The sequence below is a fragment of the Narcine bancroftii genome, chromosome 10 (assembly GCF_036971445.1).
Source record: "Narcine bancroftii isolate sNarBan1 chromosome 10, sNarBan1.hap1, whole genome shotgun sequence".
NCBI classification, from domain to species: Eukaryota; Metazoa; Chordata; class Chondrichthyes; order Torpediniformes; family Narcinidae; genus Narcine; species Narcine bancroftii.
This window is the reverse complement of record NC_091478.1, coordinates 83798858-83821742: the sequence shown is the minus strand read 5'-3', so window position 1 is coordinate 83821742 and position 22885 is coordinate 83798858. Positions and strand designations below refer to the sequence as shown.

The window sequence follows — 22885 nt, the reverse complement described above, 5'->3', positions numbered from 1 at the left end:
GGTTATAATCTGGAAAACCCTGATGGGGCAACTTGCTTCGGCAAGACGTTGAAGTGGCTGATTGGAAGAAATCAGTTTTGGGTGTCCAATGAGCATCAAATCTCTCTCTGAAAACCAACAAGGACCTTCCTAGAACAGCAAACTACATCAAGACTATGTTACCAGACCTAATCCTCTGAGTTTGTTCATCTGTTGCTTTCCAAAATAATAATCCATTACTCCACAGTATGTGCAATTAACACTTACTTGTGAAGTCTCTACAGGCATTCTTCAAAGTTTTTGCAAAGGCACTCGAAGCCTGACTGTCTGGCTTGAGCAGAACTCTGTCATTTTAAATGAGATTTGTTTTAAAGTGTTTGTATCTGTGTGTGACCTAACTAAAACACCCACAATTTATCTTCCAAAAGCATATCTATATACAATATAAAATATAACATGATCTGTCACACAATGCATTAATTAGCAATCCAATACATTTTCTCACATGGAAGTAAATCATGAAAATCTGTGGACACTGTGGTTGAAGTAAAAACACAAAATTTTGGAGGAGCTCAGAAGATCAAACGTTGCAAAGATAAAAATACATAACCTATGCTTTGGTTGGCTTCTGGGAGGTCTTGGTTACTGTAGCAGAGGGAGCAGAGGTGTTCAGCAAAGCGATCTCCCAATCGGCAACCTTATTTTCCATCTTGGCACTCTCCAGCCAGATGGCATTAACATTGACTTCTCTGCTTTCTGCTAAATGTGCTCACTTTTTTTTCCCTGTCCTTCCAGTTCTTCCCTCCCTCCCCCCTTACCCACCAGCTATCCCCCCCTCCCCCTCATTGCTGCTGACCCCTCCCTCCTTTCTCCACCTATCATTTCCTGCACTTGCCACCCCTTACCTTTTGTTCGGATGCCTGCCGGCATTCTCGCATACCTTGATGAAGGGCCCAAGCTTGAAACATTGGTTCTGTATTTCCACCTTTCTTCTTTTCTTTGGCTTGGCTTCGCGGACGAAGATTTATGGAGGGGGTAAAAAGTCCACGTCAGCTGCAGGCTCGTTTGTGGCTGACCAGTCCGATGCGGGACAGGCAGACACGATTGCAGCGGTTGCAAGGGAAAATTGGTTGGTTGGGGTTGGGTGTTGGGTTTTTCCTCCTTTGCCTTTTGTCAGTGAGGTAGGCTCTGCGGTCTTCTTCAAAGGAGGCTGCTGCCCGCCAAACTGTGAGGCGCCAAGATGCACGGTTTGAGGCGTTATCAGCCCACTGGCGGTGGTCAATGTGGCAGGCACCAAGAGATTTCTTTAGGCAGTCCTTGTACCTTTTCTTTGGTGCACCTCTGTCACGGTGGCCAGTGGAGAGCTCGCCATATAATACGATCTTGGGAAGGCGATGGTCCTCCATTCTGGAGACGTGACCCATCCAGCGCAGCTAGATCTTCAGCAGCGTGGACTCGATGCTGTCGACCTCTGCCATCTCGAGTACCTCGACGTTAGGGGTGTGAGCGCTCCAATGGATGTTGAGGATGGAGCGGAGACAACGCTGGTGGAAGCGTTCTAGGAGCCGTAGGTGGTGCCGGTAGAGGACCCATGATTCGGAGCCGAACAGGAGTGTGGGTATGACAACGGCTCTGTATACGCTTATCTTTGTGAGGTTTTTCAGTTGGTTGTTTTTCCAGACTCTTTTGTGTAGTCTTCCAAAGGCGCTATTTGCCTTGGCGAGTCTGTTGTCTATCTCATTGTCGATCCTTGCATCTGATGAAATGGTGCAGCCGAGATAGGTAAACTGGTTGACCGTTTTGAGTTTTGTGTGCCCGATGGAGATGTGGGGGGGCTGGTAGTCATGGTGGGGAGCTGGCTGATGGAGGACCTCAGTTTTCTTCAGGCTGACTTCCAGGCCAAACATTTTGGCAGTTTCCGCAAAGCAGGACGTCAAGCGCTGAAGAGCTGGCTCTGAATGGGCAACTAAAGCGGCATCATCTGCAAAGAGTAGTTCACGGACAAGTTTCTCTTGTGTCTTGGTGTGAGCTTGCAGGCGCCTCAGATTGAAGAGACTGCCATCCGTGCGGTACTGGATGTAAACAGCGTCTTCATTGTTGGGGTCTTACATGGCTTGGTTCAGCATCATGCTGAAGAAGATTGAAAAGAGGGTTGGTGCGAGAACACAGCCTTGCTTCACGCCATTTCCACCTTTACTACATAAAGAACCAGCTGAGCTTCTCCAGCATTTTGTGTTTTTTCCCCACATACTCTTTTGTCTTTATATTTATTCAGCCCCTAATATTGTAAAACCAGAGTAGGATTATCTTTGGATAGAAGGCTTTTGTGAAATGTTTATGTGGGCAATATTTCAAGTTTAAAAAAAACACTGGAGGGTCTCCCATGGCATCACTCACAGGAAAATATCTAAAATTATGGAGCCATTAATCAAGTGGGATGCACAATAGACCACAGATACTGTAATTTGAAGCAAAAAATCAAACTGCTGGAGGAACTCAGCAGGCCAGGCAGTATCTGCAAAGTCAAGTCAGGACAAAACAAGTTTATTGTCATCTGATTGTACAAATACAACCCAATGAAACCGCATTTTCTGGTCCTTGGTGTAAAACATGCAGACACACAACCAGACATAGCACACATACAGTCAAACAATATATATGCAGGAGAAGTATTCCATCTATACAAATAAATAGTTGTTCTGTACACATGAGAGTCTCGGATGGTGGGTGTAAGTAGTTCCTTTGGTCCTTCAGCATTCTCACTGCCCATGGGAAGAAGCTGTTCCTCAGCCTGGTGGTGCTGGCTCTGATACTCCTGTATCTCTTGCCCAGTGGGAGCAGCTGAAACATGCCTTGTGTGGGGTGGAAGTGGTCCTCAATGATTTTGGACTTCCTCTTCAGAAAACAATCCCAGAAGATCACGTCAATTGGGGGGAGCAGGGATGGGGATGGGAGGGAGACTACAATGTTCCTCTCTGCCACTCTTATGGTCCTGTTGATTGACCTCTGATCCATTTCTCTGCAGCAACCGTATCCCACTGTGATGTAGCCGGCCAGGACACTCTTGATAGTGATCTTGCAGAAAGTTGAGACTTTCAGTGCCCACTTCAGTCTTCTCAGGAAGTGTAGTCGCTGTTGCACCTTCCTAACAAGTGAGGAGATGTTGAGTGAACTCCAAGGAAATTTGTGCTCTCTAATGCAGCGTTGTTGATGTGTAGTGGAACATGGTCATTCCTGATCCCCCTGAAGTCCACAATGATCTCCTTCACTTTGTCCACGTTGACACTCCTGAGTCAGGAGGATAGTCAGCTTGTGATGTTGCAGCAGGATTGGGATCATAGAGCAGAGAGAGACTGTATAAAGAGAAGAGGAAAGGATGCCTTTTACATCTTATATTGGGTGGCAGAAAGCCTGAACCACCCTGTGAAGTAAATGTACAGGAGATGTTTCACAGAGTGAATGTTCCATCTACAACAGATGGTTATGTAAATACCAGAGTTTGATGCCTTAAAAAAAATATATAAATGCAACAAAAAAGTATATCCATACATATATAAATAAATAAATAAACAAACAGACAGACAAATAAATAAATAAATAAATTTATATATGTGTGTGTATATATATATATATATATATATATATATATATATACACACACACACACATACAGTATAAATTCATTGCATTTACGTACATTTGCATTCTGGGCTAAGTGGCATGAGCGAATATTCATTCCTACCTTGGTTTTTTTTGAGCTTGAATTTTGCACTGATAATTAAAAACCTGTGGGGCTACCAAGTCGGCCAATGTTAGTCACCTGCTCTTCATTCATCAATTCACTCAAACTTGGACAATGAAGGAAACCTTCCTGTTCTTCCAAATATTGAGGCATTTACAGTACATGCTCAAATACCTTAAAACAGTCATTTCCAAAAGTGGGCAGTGCTGTGACTGCTGCCCCCCACCCCTTTCCCCGGGGGCAATGGAAAGATCCAAGGGGCGGTGAGGAAAAAAGGGGCGGTGAGGAAAATAGGGGTGATCTGAATGTTTGTATCTTGATGATGTGGACTTCAGCTGGGGATGGTGACTGGCTGGGATGGGTCTACCCGGGGCTCAGGATGTGTCTGCTGGATAAAAAGGGTTGGGATAGATCTAAACATAAATGGGAAGCGGATACTGGTTTTATTTTTTCCGAAGATGATTGGTTAGATATTTGTTATAATAGTGTAACTAGATTGATAAGTGCCTGTTATGCAATGATTAACTATATTTTTTACATCAGTTATATTTAACACCTGAAAAACTAAAAAAGTATGGTTTTCATGAATCAGACTTGTGTTTTAGATGTGGTGATACAGTTGGAACTTTTTTTCATGCCGTTTGGTCATGTATACATATACAATCTTTTTGGAAGAAAATTCAATCGTTTTTAGAATAACTGTATAAGATTATAAAATAGTTTTAGATCCAACAGTATTTTTATTGGGTAGCTTGCAATCTTTGAAAGGCTTGGATTAGATAAGTTTCAGCTTGCTTTTGTATATTTAGCTTTATCCGTAGCGAAAAAATGTATTGCTAGTACGTGGAAAGATACAAATATGATTGATATTAATAGATGGCATAATGAGATGAAATATTGTTTAATAATGGAAAAAATTATGTATGTTTCACGTGATAATTATAATTTTTTTATTAATAAGTGGTCGTTATATTCAGAATATTTACATTTCAATTTACATTGATTAGATCTTAATATGTATATTTAATTTTTCTTCAATATTTTTACTTTTTTCTTTCTTTATGGCTCTCCTTAGGAGAGTTGGCTGAAGGGGGGGGTTCTTTTCTTTTCTCTTTTTTAATATATATAAAAAATAACATTCATGTTTATGGTTAATTGTTGTATATGTCATATATTATTTGTTTTTTGAATGAATAAATAAAGTTTAAAAAAGAAAGGATGTGTCTGTTCGGGATGGCGACGGACTACCTGGGACAGTGACTGCCTGGGATGGTGGTGGTGACTGGCTGGGAAAGGACCACTCAGGATGGGACTGAGACCACTCTGGACAGTGACTGACCACCCTGGATGTGGGGCCAACCGTGTAATATCAAAACCTGAACTGTTCAAAACCGTGTAATACCGGGTATACCTGTATTTATGTTTAATTGTAACTTCCAATGTTAAGTAGCTCTTGAGTATTTGATATTTTTAGTTTCACATTTGCACTTGTATTATTGTGTCATGTACTTCTCCTTGTAATTGCAGTGCTAATATATTTCCATATGTTTTTTTCTGCTGCATTTTGTTATGTGTGGCATGATTTTTACAAAGAACTCATTTTTTGTTGCAGAATAAAATATGGCTGCAGGACAGCAAACAAAATAGATAGGAAATATAGTGTGAAAATTGTGAAGACAGTGTAGCTAACAGGTGAGTTGTAAATTTACCCTTTCAAATTGCTGAATAAAGTGGTTTACTACAAGTTTTATTTGTGAAATACATACATTTGTTTATAGTGTTAGATTAGCTGTTATTTTAAATTTGCATAAGACCTAATACAAAGAAAGAGGTGTGTGCTCATTGTATGTGTGCATGGTGTGGGCTTGGGGGGGGGGGGGGGCGGGGTGGGTGTGGTGGAACTAGGGATGTGGCCTGGGAGTCAAGGGGCGGCAGCTTGAAAAAGTTTGGGAACCACTGCATTAAAAGAAGCAAAAGAAGGTGGCAGGGTTACAGTGCTAGCGATCAGGACTTGGGTTCGCGCTGTCTGTAAGGAGTTTGTATGTTCTCACCCTATCTCTGAAGGTTTACAGTTTCATTCCAGCGTCAAAACATACTAGGAATGTATGTTAATTGGGTATAATTGGGCTCGTGGGCCGTAAGGACCTTCTACGGTGATGCATGTCTAAATGTAAATTTAAATTAAAACAAAAACAATTGACTGTGTTCCCGCCATCTTCTAAATTGGCATGAGGAGCTTACCTTCCAGTTAGAGAGAATGTTTTCAAGAAACATTTCATGACTTAAGACAAGTACCTTTTGTAATTATTTCCAATAAAACTGCACAATAACTATATCTGCTTAACCAAAGAACAGCACTTTCTGCATTAATACTAGGACTTCTCTACAAACCCAAATGAGCACCATGGTAACATCTGATTCACTCGTATGGGTCCTTGCAGGTTGACAATCTTCCAACCAGAACCAAGCAAACTGCTGGGCCATCTTATCAGTTTGTGCCTTCTGAGCAGGTAGCCTCAACCAGCAACCATTACTACTTTAGTGAAAGGAAGGAGACATTCTTGACAACCTCCTTTCAGTATAATGTCCATGAGAACTCAGACAAGTACTTCATTCTCAATTCCCAAATAATCAACAGTCTCATGCACCCTCCCCTCTTCCCCTAGGCACCACAGCACTCACTTGGCCACAGCCTGAATATAGAAGCCACCACAAAATAAACATTGCAAATCAAAGTTTGAAATGAAATAATTTTGTACAATATACATAACCCAATGAATCATCATTCAGCATTGCTGCTCTCTTCGCTTCTCTCACATTGACTGCTGCTCTCTTCATTTCCCTCAACAAATACCATGGACCACCCATGCCTTGATGCAGCAGCTCACTCTTTTACTCACTTGCCGTGGCCTGCCACGGACCTCTCCTACTCCTCATCCTCTGCCGGATCCATGTCTTCACTTTGTTCTTCATTTATACATACTCTTCACCAATGACTTTCATGTTTGCAATTGCAACTGTGCATAGTGTGACAATGGACAGTCCAGAAAGAGAGTGCAAGGGCTAAAAAATAATATAGTATCTGATGGTCTATTTAAGGTTTCCATGAAGTTCAAGCTGATGGTTCCAAATGTCAGAGGATCAGAATGAAAGCTCATAACACTGCTTTGTAACTCAGATCACTACCATTACTAACTATTAAGTTGAAATGGAAACTCAGATTACTGCCTTGTTAACAAACTGCAATTGTGCCACTTATTGTGGCTATGGATCGCAGAGTGTGAATAGGCTAGTAACATATCACATGAGAACAATGTCCTCCAACAGGTCACCATCATCGAACAATGTCTTCCAACAGGTCACCATCATCGATACTGAGTTGATCTGGAGAAGTCACTGGTCCTCCGAAGAGCAGGAATATGTGTCCTTTCTGGGAAAGCAGCACTGATCTACTGCAATATGGGCATCCTGCCTCTTCCCTTGCTGTAGCCTGCCAGATGCTCACATAACTGCCAACTGCTGCCCATATAAAGCTGATACAGTCCATAGCCAGGCCTTCCAACTTTGGGGTTGTCATCCAAAGCCATTTGTAGTTTCCTTTGCTGAACCTTCCACCAACGGTTGAGGAACAGTGGAATACTTTCAAAGAGATTTTTCACAGAGCTCATCAGAAGTATATTCCAGTTAAAAGCAAGGACAGTAAGGATGGGGACAGCCAGCATTGGATAAGTAAGGAAACTAAGGAAGGCATCAAACTAAAAGCAAGTGCGAACAAAGTCTCCAAGAGTAATGGGAAACTAGAAGATTGGGAAAACTAAAAAGCAAAAAGGAACCACAAAGCAATCAATAAATAAAAGGAAGGTAGATTATGAAAAAAAAGATAGGTACAAAATATTAAAATGGACAGTAAAATTTTCATAATTATATAAAGTGAAAAAGCATGACTAAAGTGAATTAGGTCCCTTGGAGGATGAGAAAGGTAATGAAGAAAGTACCAAATGGCCATTTTGTGTCAGTCTTCATGGTGGAGGACATGTCTACCATGCCAAAGACAGAGGTTATGCACATGATGAGAAGCGAGGACTTGGATAATCACTGAAGAAGGGGTGTTGAGCAAATTTGTGGCCTAAAGATAGATAAGCCTCCCTGGTCCTGATGTAACCCAGGCTACTGAAGGAAATGGCAGAAGTTAGTTGACACTTTCGTGATAATTTACCAAAATTCTCTGGGCTCTGGCAGGTCCTGGCATATTGAAAGATGACGTATGTCACACCACTGTTCTAAAAAGAATGTATGAAAAAGGCAGGTAACTATAGGCCAGTTATTTAACATCTGTAGTTGGCAAAATGCTTGAAGCCATCATTAAAGAGGAAATAGGGATACATCTGGAATGAATTGGACCCATCAGGAGAGACATGTCTTATTTGACAACTTACTGGAATTCTTTGAGGATATATCGAGCAAAGTAGATAGAAGGGAACAGGTGGAAGTTATTTACTTGGATTTCCTGAAGGCATTCAATAAGGTGCCACATAAAAGGCTTATCCATAAGATAAGGATGCATCGAGTTGGGGGGCAATGTATCAGCATGGATAGAGGATTGGTTAACAATAAAAAGCAGATAGTTGGGACACACGGGCATTTTTCTAGTTGGAAATCAGTGGTGAATGTTGTGTCCCAGGGGTCAGTAATGGGCCCACAACTGTCATGATATACATTAATGATCTGCAAGAGGACATGTATGTCGTGTATCTAAGTTTGCTGATGACACTAAATTGAGTGGAAAAGCAAATTCTGCAGAGAATACGGAGAGTGTGCAGAGAGATATGGATAGGTTAATTGAGTGGGCTAAGGTCTGACAAATGGAGTGTAATGTTGGTAAATGCAAGGTCATTCACTTTGGAAGGAAAAATTGAAGATCAGGATATTAATTAAATGGCAAGCAATTGCCGCAGGCTGCTGCAGAAGAACCTGGGAATGCTAGTACACGAATCGCAGAAGGTTAGTTTGCAGGTGCAGCAGGGAATCAAGAAAGCAAATGGAATACTGGCCTGTATTGCAAGACAAATTGAGCTTAGAGCAAGGAGGTTATGCTCCAACTATACATGGTTCTGGTGAGGCTGCATTTGGAGTACAGTGTGCAGTTCTGGTCTCCTGAATTGAGGAAGGATGTACTGGCCTTGGAGCGGGGCAGAGGACGTTCACTCGACTGATTCCAGAGATGAGGGGGCTAGCCTATGAAGAGAGATTGAATCATTTGGGATTGCACTAGCTGGAATTCAGGGGATTTTTACATAAAATTATGAAAGGAATAGATAAGTTAGAGGCTGTGTAGCTGAGGCATGGACTCAAGATTCAGGGTAGTAGATTCAGGATGGAAATGAGGAGGGACTGCTTTTTCCAGAGAGTGGTGAATCTAAAAAGGAATTCTCTGTGAAACATGAAAGTCTGAAGATGCTCTGATTGTAGTAAAAACACTCCAAAATGCTGGAGGAACTCGGCCGGTCTTTTCAGCGTCTATAGGAGACAATGATATATTGCTGATATTTTGGGCCTGAGCCTTTCTTCAAGGACTAAGCCAGAAGCAAAAAATCTCAGAATTCAGACAATGCTGGCAAGTGGAGGAATCCAGGCCAACAAAAGGTATTAATTGGATATGATAAGGGACAAGTTAAGAATTTATCATATTTGTGTGAAAAGAGACAGAATGGAGAGACAGAATAGGAAAGGCAATGGGGTAAGAATTGGGGGGGAGGGCTTAACGAAAGCCAGAGAAGTCAAATCTGGTTGGAGAGCGCCCAGTCAGAAGATGAAGTGTTGATCCTCCAATTTACAGGAGTTCTCAGTCTGGCAGTGCATGTGACCGTGGACAGACATGTCGGCAAGGGAATAGGATGGAGAACTGAAATGGGTGGCCACTAGAAGATCTGTGCTATTCCAGCGGACAGAACCAAGGTACTTAACAGAACCAAGGTACTCCCAGTCTATGTCCAGTCTCTCCAACATCGAGGAGACCACAACGGGAGCACCAGAGGCAGTAGATGACCCCTGCAGATTCACAAGTGAATTCTTGTTTCACTTGTAAGTGTTGTTTGGGGGGCTACAAATGGTGGTGATGGAGAAAGTTTGGATACACGTGTAGCAAATGGAATTCTCTGTACATTGAAGCAGTGGAGGGTACCTCAGTAACATATCTCAGACAAGTTTTGATAGATTGTTGCATAGTAGAGGAATTAAGGGTTTTGGGGAAAAGGCAGGTCACTGGAAATGAACCTATTATCAGATCAGCCAGAATAGGCTGGATGGGCCAGAGGTCCTGCTCCTATTTATGTGTTTCTGATCTTACATTCCTAACCGTGCAGCAGGTCCTCATATGACTGCATAGAGCACTGGACTGTGTAGAAAGGAATGCTGAAGGATGATTCATTGGATTTTGTATATTGTATGGCATAATTTCATTTCAAAATTTGATTTGCAATGTTTATTTTCTGGCGACTTCTATATTTGTATTGTGGCCAAGTGGGTGCTGAGGTGCCAGGGAGAGAGGGGAGGTAGCATGAGACTGATGATTGATTGGGGTTGAGAGTAGTTGTATAAGTTCCCAAGGATCATCTGCTTTCTTTCACCATGTCCTGCCTCCATGACATTGACAAGGTATAGCCACCACTAGATCTCTGATAAGCTGTTGAGGATTAGAAGGAGCTTGTGCACCGAAGACCTTGACATCCATTCCATTGTTTATTATGAGGTTCTGACTCTGTAGTGGTGGTCAGGGAAGCATTTCATCAATCTGTCAACAATCCGCTCTGTCATAATTTTGATGACAGGACATTCGCGTTTTGTGCTTTTCCACATGTGCCTGGGTGAGCCAGCAGTCAGGTCACACAGTAACTTGGCCTTTGTTTTGACACATGGTTTAAATAGAGCTGGCACAGAAGATCACCCCAGAAAGTGGTATTGGGTTGCCATCAGGTCACTTGGAATTGACTTCCAGGGTCCACTGGATTTTCTCAAACGAAGCAAAAGGGACTGCATGGTTAGCGTAGCAGTCAGCGCAAAGCTGTTACAGCGCCAGCGATTGGGACCAGGGTTCGAATCCTGCATATCACATTAGAACAATGTCCTCCAACAGGTCACCATCATCTCTGTGAGGTGATCATCACGTTCTCAGCCAGTAGCTTGGCTGCTAAAACAGCTCATATTTGGAATGGTAGCAAAAGTGTTTCCAGCACTTGCAGTGATGCTGCTCCACATGGTCATTCCGACTTGCCCCAACTCCAGAAAGCACCAATCACTCACTGAATCTGCGAGAGGGTCAACCAGTACCTAAACTTGTAGTTGCTGATGGTTTTCAAAAGATCATTTAATAGGGAGTATTTCTTCCTTCAGGTAGATTTTTCATCACCCATGACAGCGTTGTTTGGAGAGGTTCAGCTCGAAAATGGTAGTGCTTGCACGTACATCAATGTACACCTTCTTGCTCTGTGAATTCTGACGTATTTGCATTCATACAATCACCTAAATGACTTTCATGTGTGCTGAGTTCAGAATAGGTTTGAAGGGTTCAGAGAATCAAGGCTGGACATGTGTTATCAACAAACAGTGGTCTTTACTTACACACAGAGGAATTTGCAAGAGCGCACACACTCACACAGACTAACCCAGATTAATACACAAATAACTACACATTGAGTGCAAATAAATCACTACTAAGCATTCTGAACTCCTGATTGGGAATGCAAGGGTTAAACACCCAATGCCCATTGACCCACAGGCACAGCACACTAATGAACAGTAAATGAATTACAACTACAAGTATGTCAAATGAACCTGGTTTCCAGCATCGACTATGGCAGAGGATCCAGGATGGGACCATTGCATTTGGCCCTCTGATGCCCGTCCGTTGTCAGCAACCTGGACTTCAGTACTGGCCTTAAGGCAGCAGCACAAAAGGGACTGAACAGGCTCCACGCATGGTTTTTCAATGCAAGGCCTGTTCACGTGACTTGCTTGGACCAATCAAGCATCAGCCTCACCTGTGGTCAGATCTAACAATTGATTGACAACCAGAGAACCAACCACGTGCCAGCTGAAAGAACCAATTACACATCAGCCTCACAGGTGGGAAGATCTAACCCTTGATTGGCAGGTGAGGTCACATGACCCTCCACACCACATCATGATGTGCCCCCTCAAATATATATGCACACTGTGGACACATTTGGAGCTCAAGATCATCTAAAAATATGAGCAGAATTTTCTGTCCAGATCAACTAGCCACTTGCATCCATTGGAGAAACTGGGCACAAACCAGGTGATCATTATGTTGAGCACCATATCTCTGTCTGCTACAACAGCATGATTCTCCCAGTGGCTACCCATTTCAATTCTCCATCCCATTCCCTTACTGACATTTCTGTCCATGGTCTCCTGCGCTACCAGACTGAGAACAACTGCAAATTGGAGGAACACTTCTTCTTCCATCTGGGCACCCTCCAATCGCATGGCACTTACATCGACTTCTCCGGTTTCTATTAATTCCCACCTCCCCCTTCTTCTTTCCCCAGCTCCCTCTCTCCTCCTTTTTTCCTCAGTCTCCTTTCGCAGAGCCGAAAAATCAATCCTTACCTTTCCTCTTATCATGTCCAATTAACACCTTTTGACTGTTGGTCTGGACTCTTCCCCTTGACATTCGTCGGTCTTTATTCAAATGTCTTCCTGTTTTTTTTTTGCTTACACCTTGAAGAAGGCCTCAGACCCAAAATGTCAGTAATATCATCTTTACCTGCTATGGATACTGTGAGGCCGGCTGAGTTCCTCCAGCGTTTCTGTGTGGTTTCGCAACTTGCATAACTTTATTACAGTTCATAGTGTATACCCAGAGATGTTCATTCATTAGGGTCAGTCCACTGAAATTTTTTTATACTGTCAGCTTTCAACAGTTTCTTTTTCAAAGAGACTCAAAGTATCACACAATGAGACAGCATTGAGACGGACGCATTGCCCTTCTACCAGTCATGAACCTCAGATCCAAACTAAATGTACAGTAGTTTAATCATCTGTAAATGTTTGTAAATAAACTGTGATGGGTTTACATTGCTAACGGTATGGGGGTAAGGCAACACACTGACTAAAAGAGAATCAAAGGTGTTAAGAAAATGTAGGAAGTATTTTCATGGAGAATTAGACACTAAAATATGGTGTCAAATGAAACTAATCCAGAAATAATTAGCTTTAGTATGTGGGGATCCAGTATCATGTTACTTTCAATAAGATTGACTGATAAAGTTCATTCAAAATTTAAATGTTAAAAATCTAAATGTGATGTCTTACTAGGCATGTTGCATACCTCTCAAAATAAAATTGATAAGGTAAAATAAAGGAATATCAGAAAGATACCTTAGGTTTGCTGCAACTAAATCTACACAGCACTTAGTTTTACTTCAGTGTCTAGTTACAAGGTAGAATGTCCAAGAGGATTATTAATTGAACCCAGCCATATTCACACACTGACATTTTGTAAGCCAAACACATATTTTAACCTTGCTTGGTCTCTGCCAACAAATAAGCTGTTTTGAAATGATTTCCAGGGCAATGTCTGTTGCCACGGTGATGACATTAAATGAAAAGGACAAAAAATATAGAGGGGTGATAAACTGCATGCTTCGATGACACACTTGTCTTCCAAGCCTGTGTTCAAATGGTGTAGACATGCCAAGATTTTTATGAAAGACCAAATTAAAATGTATCACCATCAGACTGGAACTGACAAGGCATTGTTCACTGACTGTTAGCATAATGCTCCATATATTTATTGCTCGTCATTTTCTAGAGCCAACTAAAAACGTCACAGTCCAACAAATTATGACACTGAAAGTACTTGCATGGAGTACTAAAGATGGCATCACTTTTATAGACATTGTCTTGAACTGTCCTCATTAAGCTTAATGGCAGCAGATATGTTTTAAACATTCAAAGCAAGCTTACAAAAAAAAAACACCCTTCCTTATTAATTGGTATAGTTTCAACCTATTTACTTCTGTATGAAGAATTTTAAGACACCAATCATTTGATAGCTCTGGAGTTGAATTTATCAAAGAACAAATATCTCAGTCACATAACTCTGGACTGAACTTCCACTTTTGACTAAATATATAATGTAGATACAGTCAAATAAAAGCCTAAAATCACTTTTATCTATGTACAAATCACATCAACTTGAATCAGACTTTCATGTCATCTCTTTTATGAACAAAAAAAAACACCTATTTCTCTCTATTTTTTTTTTGAAAGTGTATGGATAAGGAATTGGAATTCCTAAGTTGAAAATTTTCAAAACCATCTTTTCATTAAGGAAGTGTGAATTGCTAATTCCCAAGAAGGTTAATTGAGAAAGAAAAGTTCCCATCCTAAGTTTTATAGGTTTTTAATTGTCTGGAAGACATCTTTGATTGTTTACTGACAACAAAGCAGACTGCCTCCTGGATATGAGAAAGTTATTTAAATTTTAACTTGCAAAACCTGTAACTATCTCCACCATGGGAAAGGTGTGCTTTGAGCAGGGTGACTAATCGGATATCTTAGTAAGAAGATATCTGGAAGCAATAGCACTCATGTTTGGATGAGGCTCTGTTCCTACTTGGATTGTTATTGCAGTGATCTGACAGCCAATGCAAACAGCTTCCTGACCTGACTGCAGTAAAATCATGTTTTAGGAAATGTCATGGGATACAAAGGGTAAACCCAATATCCTGCAAATTTAAGCAATCAATCAGAATGTACAAAATTCTACCCTGTTAAACAATGGAATTCTGTAAGTGCAACTATCTTTTCATGAGTGTGTACAAAACAGTACAAGAGAAAACAAACTGTGTGAACCTAGCTTTCATTTGACAGTGCTGAGGGGATATATCCCCCATGGGTGACTGAAGGGAGGAGTCATGTGTTATTTATGTTTGTGCATTCACAAATGAATAGGCCTTTGAGTGAACTGCATCTGCACAAACAATGTTGTCAGGATGTTTGTTTAAAGGAGAACTCATTGGGTTGAATCAGAGATTAAAAAAAAGACTTTATTTCCCAACACGCAAAAGTATTTATTTACTTTTATTTGAGGTTTTGTAGAAGCAACCATGGAGTCATCTGACTGTGAATAGCAAATCCTATCAGTGCTCACTTTTCACGTCAGTTTGCTTTAACCTTGAGGCCTGAGGAATGTCCCCCCCTAAAAATCCATGTGAAAATGGAAGGGGTCTCGACTGAGCAACTAGATAATTTACTGCAGAAATATATTATTTTGGAATGGGAAAAGAGAAAAACTGGACAAGCCTGGGGAAGTTATTTATCACACCTTTGGATAATTACAAAGACAAATAACCTCTTCCCATCAACTGAGGAAGGTTTCTCAAAGGAACATGATCACATTGAAGAGACCGCCAATGAAAATGCAATAAAATGGAGCACAAATTTTTTTCAAAAGATTTTTTTCCTGAAAGCAATGGGGATAATGATCAGAAAACTTCAAGCTGAACACAAAGATTATTTCAGATTTGCAGTAACACATAGGAAGTTGGAGAAATATTAAATTACCTTTTATTGATTTTAGTATGTTTAATGGCATAATGATGCTGACACTTTGCATTAGTTCAACTGACCTGAAAATGTATTTTGCTGATTTTATTTTATACTTACTGTCTGGTGCCTCTCGTGTCATTCTCCAACAATAGTCGGCCAGCATTGATGGATTCAAATTGCCCTGATACCACTTTTCCTTAACTGCCATGTCCTGGTAAAACCTTTCACCATGTTCATCACTGACTGCACCAAGATTAGGAGGGAAGAAGTCCAAGTGTGAATGCAGAAAATGAACTTTCAGTGACATTTTGCTCTTTGTGCTTGAAGTAGACTTAAAATGTGACAGGAAATCACAAAATTCACAAAAATAGCTTATATCAAAAAATGGTACGTGATAGGAAATTTTTAAGGCAATTTTTGTGATCAGCAGTCCAAAATCCATAAAATACACCCAGAAGTGTTCAGGAAGCAAAAGCTTCATTGTCCAGTGCAATCAATGGAAACAATATATTAAAGGTAATGATGACAAATATATGTGAGCTTTTAACAGGCATTTTTACAGATATTTGGGCAATAGGACTTAATTTATTAAAAATAAATTGTAGCTAGTCATTTATAAACATCTATAGATTAACATTTTTGCTACATGCAAAGGCCTCAGGGAACTTGCAGCACAAATTTCTTCTGGTGACCTAGCCAAAAGCCCACGTGTACTAAAGGGTAAAAAGGGAAATGTTTGCTGATCTTGTCGTAAGAAAGCTTGGGTCTCATGTGTTTCTGAGGACTGGCTGCAGAACCTGTTTGTACTGGAAGTGAAGGTTTCCCTGCAAGAATCTTCTGCTCGGGGGTTTCCTGGTGTTAGATCATACACAAAATTATATATCAGCGCCAGCTTCACCTTCTGACATGCCAATTTTACAAACCAGGTCTCATTAAGACTTTCAAATCATGTTACGCAAGGAGACTTTAGAGATGGGCATGAGATGAATCGAAGAAAAGAAATGGGAGAATGTGATACAGTACCAGTTTTGGAAGCAATGCGATATTTTTATTATCCTGGAGGTGTGGGAGGAGGCCAAACCCATCTTTGAAATGCTGTCGACATGTACTTTGGGCCTGAGCTTCTCGATGACTTCAGAGGCTTCTCCCCCATTCTTAGCGAAGACACTGACATTATGAGGCTGGCCAAATAGCTGGGAGAATTGGGAATAAAGTCAATAAGGAGTGAGAGGTGGTCGAGTTCATCAATCTCCATCAACAGAAACAAACAGGTGGAGGATGTGAGCATGACCAGGACCTCAGAGAGGAAGGGGAAAAGATAATGCTGCTGGACCAACCATCTCTGCTGCAGCTATTCAATGTGTAATGTTCAACACTTGAGCAAAGAAACTGTTACTCTGTACTGGGAAGGAGTCTCAACTTCAAGGTGGGTAGAGGTCAACTCTGTTCACAAATGAAGACAAAGTGAAGATGCAGGGGAGAATTATCTTTAAGTCCAGCCAACTGTTGTTTTGGAGCAAATTAAATTGTAACTTGAGGTTAAAAAACACATGTCTAGTGGTTGATGTTGCTTCCTATATTCTTCTCCGAGATGTTGCACTGTGAATGTTATGGCCATTGCTTTACAAAAGAGATAGAATTTAAACAGCTCTTCAACCACTAGGAGCAAGCAACTAAGGAGGATCCTGGTGGTGAATCGCCATGCTGCTGATGGAAAGAAGATACCCCGTGGCACTTTCTGCTACCATCTCACCCCAGTCACACTTGCTTCTTCCCCCTTCTGTTGGGAAAATGATTCAAGAGCTTGGAACCGCACTGATTTACCACAGCTTACAAACAAATAAAGAATACACTCACGCATTTCCTTCAGCACTCCATGAGTTGACTTTTTTTTATTATTCATTTGGAATAACATTGCATTCTTCAACTCCCCAAACACCACCCAGCTAAACTCCTCTGACTTTCTCAATGGCTCACTGCCACACGGGTGATCCTGACGCTCTCACTCTCTTCCTTCTGCATCTGAGATTCAACACCAGTAAGTACATGACTGCGACAGACTTGAAAACATCAAGCTCCAGATTAAAGGGGAGGTTCTTTCCTCCTGTAATCACACTCTTAAATGGACTTCTTATTAGTAAGAAATTATGTCTTTACATGTTTTTGACCATTGATTTGAAATTAAAAGAATTATTTAGACTTACAGCACAGTAACAGGCCCTTCTGGCCCAGGGACCTATGCCAGCCAATTACAGCCAGTTGACCAACAATCCCTGTACGTTTTGAAGGGTGGGAGGAAACTGAAGCACCCGGAGGAAATCCACACAGACACAGGGAGAATATAGAAACTCATTACAAACAATGCGGGCTTCAAACCCTGGTCACTGGTGCTCTAACAGCGTTGTGCAAACCTTACCACTTTTCTTTATATCATTCTCATTATTTTGGTAACACTATACCCTGCACTCTTTGACTGACTGTAACACTAAATTCTGGACTCTTGCTTCATTACTGCCGATAATCTACAAAACAAAGCTCTTCTCTCATTCTCAGGACATGTGGCAATAAACAATATAACTTATTTTCGTTCACGTGGAAAACCCCACATTTACATTATCTCTGAAGTTCACGAGGCTGTTCTCTTCTCTGCATACTGGAAATTAAATAAATTATAACCAGTGCAATGCCCACAAATCATTTCCCACTTTGCATTAAACTATCTGTCCAATATTTCCCATCATCTATCAACAGTCATCTTTCCAACCTCAATCCATTGGGGAGATTTTGGACATCATTTTACCCAGTTTATGAAGGTGAAGTGGGTTTAATAATGACCAAATAAATATAATTAACATTCAGTGCAATTCTCTGCCAGATCATTTGTTGGAAATTGTAAAAAAGAATTAATTTAGACCTACAGTAAAAGTCTCTTTCGGCCCACAAGCCCGTGCTGTCCAATTACACCCAATTGACCTACAGCCCCCTGTATGATTCAAACAGTGGGAGGAAACCAGAATCCCTGGGAAATCCCACACAGACACAAGGAGAATGTACCACCAACTCATTACAGACAGCATGGGATTCAAACCCCAGTCCTGATCGCTGGTGCTGTAACTGCATTACACCAACTGTGCCGTCTTTACTTAGGGGAGAGCGCGAACACAGTTCCCCCACAAATTTTGCTGTCAAGTATCCTACATTTGGGGACATTGCAGGCATTAGCACACCTGAAGTGCACTGACTAGCCTTGCCCTTGGAGATCGGCCATCTTGACCACTGATTCTCCACTGAGAGCTAAAATTGATGGTCTGCTTCTTGCAAGAAGACTATTGCCTGTTTTCAGACTGCATTAAAAATTAAATATTCACGCAGAACAAATGCTAGTCCTGCTTCTATTCAGAACCGTCAGCATTTTGTCTTTATATTGAAGAGAGGGCAAAAGGGATAATCACCTCATGGTACAGTATCTCAGTTATCCCTTCATCCCATTGCCCCCTTTTTGGACACAGCTTTAAACAGCTGCCTCATTAACATGGCCAAGCAATCCATGGAGATGTGGCAGTGGTCAACAGATCTTCATATTAGTGTCAATAAATTAAATGCTCAACTTCATCTTGCAGTTCCATTTGCTGTGGATGATTCTTCCTTGATGCCAAATTAGTATTCAAAGACTTGGAGATATTTCTGCTGATTCACCAGGAATGTCAGTAACCAGGAATGGTGGCATGGTTGGTGTAGTGGTTAGCGCAACGTCCTTACAGTGCCAGTGATCGGGACTGGGATTCGAATCCCACGCTGTAAAGAGTTTGTGCGTTTCCCCTTGTTTGCACAAGTTTTCCATGGGGGCTCCAGTTTCCTCCCATCGTTTGAAACATACTGGTGGTGTAGGTTAATTGGGTATAAATCGGGCGCATGGACTCATGGGTCAAAATGGCCTGTTACCGTGCAGTATGTCTAAATTTAAATTTAATTTAAAAAAACAAATAGCCAGTTTACACTTAAATGGGATGCAAAACATTGCTTATACATATTGCACAATTAAATGACTAAGTTTGACTTTTGTTTTTAACTAGAACTAATGTACAAACACACATATTTCAAATACATTTATTAACTTAGTATTTCTAAAAAGAGGCAGTGCTGTTTGTGGCCACTTTAGTTTACAAAAACTGAAAGTCTGTTGGAGCAAAAAAGTTTACAAAATCTAATCAATTTTGGAATTTTGATTTAAATAATTACAGTTTATGAACGCAGTTTATTTCTGCTGAATAGATACATCACTGGGTTTTGTTGACATACTGTAAATATTTATTTACAAATGATCAAGTGAACTTTTCAGAACATTTTTTTGTTGCATGATTTCTTGCCTTTGTTCATTGTAACGAAAATTTTTTTTCAAATGAAGCTCACAAACTGTTATTAAACTGTTCCAGCTTTGCATAAAGATAGTTTAGTCCAGGACATTGGCAATTTAGATTAACGTGAAGAATACACAAGGTGGTCCAAACTGAAGTGTTGGAAAACAGACTGGGATCATCATGTACAACCAATCTGTGTCTAATGGTTCCAATGGACAAACTTCATAAAATTTATATAGTAGGGCCTTCACTGTGATTTGAGTACCCAGCTCATTCCACCGATGATACCACCCTCATGGAATGCTACACTAGTTATATCAGCTTTAGGTTTCAGATTTATTGTCAGTGTACAAACATGACATGACATACGACCCTGAGATTCGTTTTCCTGCTGGTGAGGCCGAATCACCACTTATTGGTAGTGCAAAAATAACTGTACTCAATGTACACACGGAAACAAATAGAGAAATCTAACACTGTTAAATGCAGAGAAAAAAACATCAATAAAGTGCACAAGTAAGAATCCTTAAATGAGTCCCTGATTGAGTTTGTTGTTGAGGAGTCTGATGGTGGAGGCAGAGCAGCTGTTCCTGAACCTGGTGGTGCGAGTCTTGTGGCACTTATACCCCTTTCCTGATGGTAGCAGTGAGAACAGAGCTTGTGCTGGGTGATGTAGATCCTTGATGATTGATGCTGTTCTATGATGGCATTACTTAAAGATAAGACATTATACATTGCAATCATTGCAGAAGTTATTTCATCTATATTGAAAGCATTGTGGAAGAGATCATACCGCACGGGCAAAAGGGGATCTTTTGATTTTTGTGGAACCCTCTGGCGTACCTGGTGGCCAAGGCAAAAAGAAAGAGAGATAAATGTTATTTAAATTTAGACATACAGCATGTTAACAGGCCGTTTCAACCCATGAGTCCGTGCTGCCCAATTTACACTTCATTAATCTATACCCCGGTACATTCTGAATGGTGGGAGGAAACTGGAGCACCCTGGGAAAACCCACTCAGACACGGGGAGAATGTATAATCTCCTTACAGAGAGCGCGGATTCGCACCCCGGTCCTGTCCTGATTGCTGAAGCTGTAAAGGTGTTGTGTTAACCACTACGGCAACCGTGGAGCCCTATTATGGGATCACGAGATGCTCTAGAGCAGTCATTCTCAACGGGGGGACCAACTGACCCCCCCCTGGGGGCCACAACATGAATGTCTTATTTTCTTTTCATCTCACCGTAAATATTTTTCAAAATGATTTTTATGGAGTCAGTAGGAGAGAAATACAGAAGAAATCAAAACTTAAACTTTGAATAGCATCCTAAAGGGGGCCATAGCCAAGCAAAAAGGTTGAGAATGGTTGCTCCAAGATGTGGAAAGAAGTGCCAAAAGTAGATGTAGTACAGCACATGTAATGATTTCACACAGAATTTTAAAATCAATTACATCATGAAATTCAGCCTCGCATCAAGTACACCATTGCTCTCATCTTTGACTCCTGATTAAATCATTCATCAAATTGCAAACTCCACTTTTCTCAGGTGTAGCAGGATAATCCAATTCCTATGACATGCTTGAACACTTCCCACTCCTCCAAGGCTCACATCTGCATTTCACAGGTGCTTTACACTGCTGGCTGTACACTCATGGCAGTGACATTACAAGGCACTCAATATCACATTTCCTTCTTGTAGGAAAGGTTGGTTCATAATCAGAGTTTAAAATTTTAAATTTAGACATTCAGCCCGGTAACAGACCCTTTTGACCCACGGAGCCCATGCCACCCAATTACACCCAATTAACCTACACCCTCAATATGTTTTGAATGGTGGGAGGAAACTGGGGAAAACCCACACAGACACAAGGAGAACGTACAAACTCCTTACAGACAGTGCGGGATTCGAACCTTGGTTCTGATCATTGGCGCCGTAACAGTGCTGCGTTGACTGTGCTGCTCCAAGTTCAAAGTTTAGTTACATCAAATGAGCAAAATGGACACCAGGGTCCCGCAGTGCAGTAGACTGGCCATTACTGGAGTAACAAGTACAGGGACTCCATTAAAGATGATGGCTGTTCATCTCTCAAGACCACAGATGAAAAGGCTGTACTGTGCTGTAATGTTCTATGTTCTGTGACAGCTTCTTGAAGGTCAAGATTACAAATACTTTCTTCTGCACATGACTCAATGGAAAGAAATGCGGATAAAGTTCAAACTTCAGATTTATGGTACATACATGACATCACATACAATTCTGAGATTCTTTTTCCTGGGGACCAGCAGAATTTCTACTGATAGATAGTACAAAAAAACTGTACTCAAGAAAAGATACGTATACAAAAGAAAGAAAGAAATGTCAGCAAGCTGACTGTGCAATACCAGAAAATAAATTTTCAATAATAAATAATGTGCAAAGTAAAACTTCTTAAGTGAGTCTCTTTTTGAATCTATTGTTTAGGAATCCGATGGTGGAAGGGTAGCCACTGTTCCTGAAGCTGGTGGAGTGAGTCTTTGTGGCACCTATAGCTCTTTCCTGATAGCAGCAAGAACAAAGCATGCCCTAGGTGGTGTGGATATTTGATTGCTGCTGCTCTCCAAAGACAGAGTTCCATGTAGATTTTCTCAATGGTGGGGAGAGTGAGAAGGCAGTTGGGTTTTCACAATGACACTTGCGGAGAATTTCCATCTTTTCCATCCATCTCCTGGCCAGTATTTCCTGTCACTGGGTCTCCTCATCTTCCTCCTTATCATGGAGAAAATCCAAAGAAGTGGGCTACCATGTCTGACAACAACCTGTTTATACCTTCAGCCCCAACACACCCTCCTTACATCTCAAAGTATGACACTATGGAAAATCAGGCACTAATGAAGCCTCACAACTAACCCACCGTCTAATTGTCATCCAACAAATCTGCAGCTAAATAATGATGACGGTTAGTTAATGGGATGGCACGGTTAGCGTAGCAGTTAACTCAATGCTGTTGCAGCACCAGCGACAAGGATTCAAATCTGGCGCTGTCTATAAGGAGTTTATATGTCCTTCCTGTGCCTGGATGGGTTTTCCTGAGGGACTCCAGTTTTTTTCCCACCCTTCAAAACATACGGGATTGTAGGCTGATTAGTGCATTTGGCGCATGGACCAGAAGGGCGGGTTACCATGTTCTACGTCTGATTTAAATTTAATCAAAAATTATGCACGTAATTAACAGTTGTCTAAAATTGTGCAG

General features: G+C 41.1%; 1 long non-coding RNA gene and 1 other non-coding gene across 3 annotated transcripts in view; one reads left to right on the top strand and one right to left on the bottom strand.

Annotated features, from left to right (window-relative positions):
- LOC138743988 (uncharacterized) overlaps nt 1-22885 on the top strand; it is a 44869-nt gene that overhangs the window by 3584 nt on the left and 18400 nt on the right. For both annotated transcript variants that reach the window (XR_011345167.1, XR_011345168.1), the window contains exon 2: nt 5334-5413. This is a non-coding gene — a long non-coding RNA (uncharacterized lncRNA). The remainder of the gene's footprint in view (nt 1-5333; nt 5414-22885) is intronic.
- LOC138745113 (U1 spliceosomal RNA) lies at nt 18440-18597 on the bottom strand. Its single transcript, XR_011346041.1, has one exon. It is a non-coding gene; the product is annotated as a U1 spliceosomal RNA (small nuclear RNA).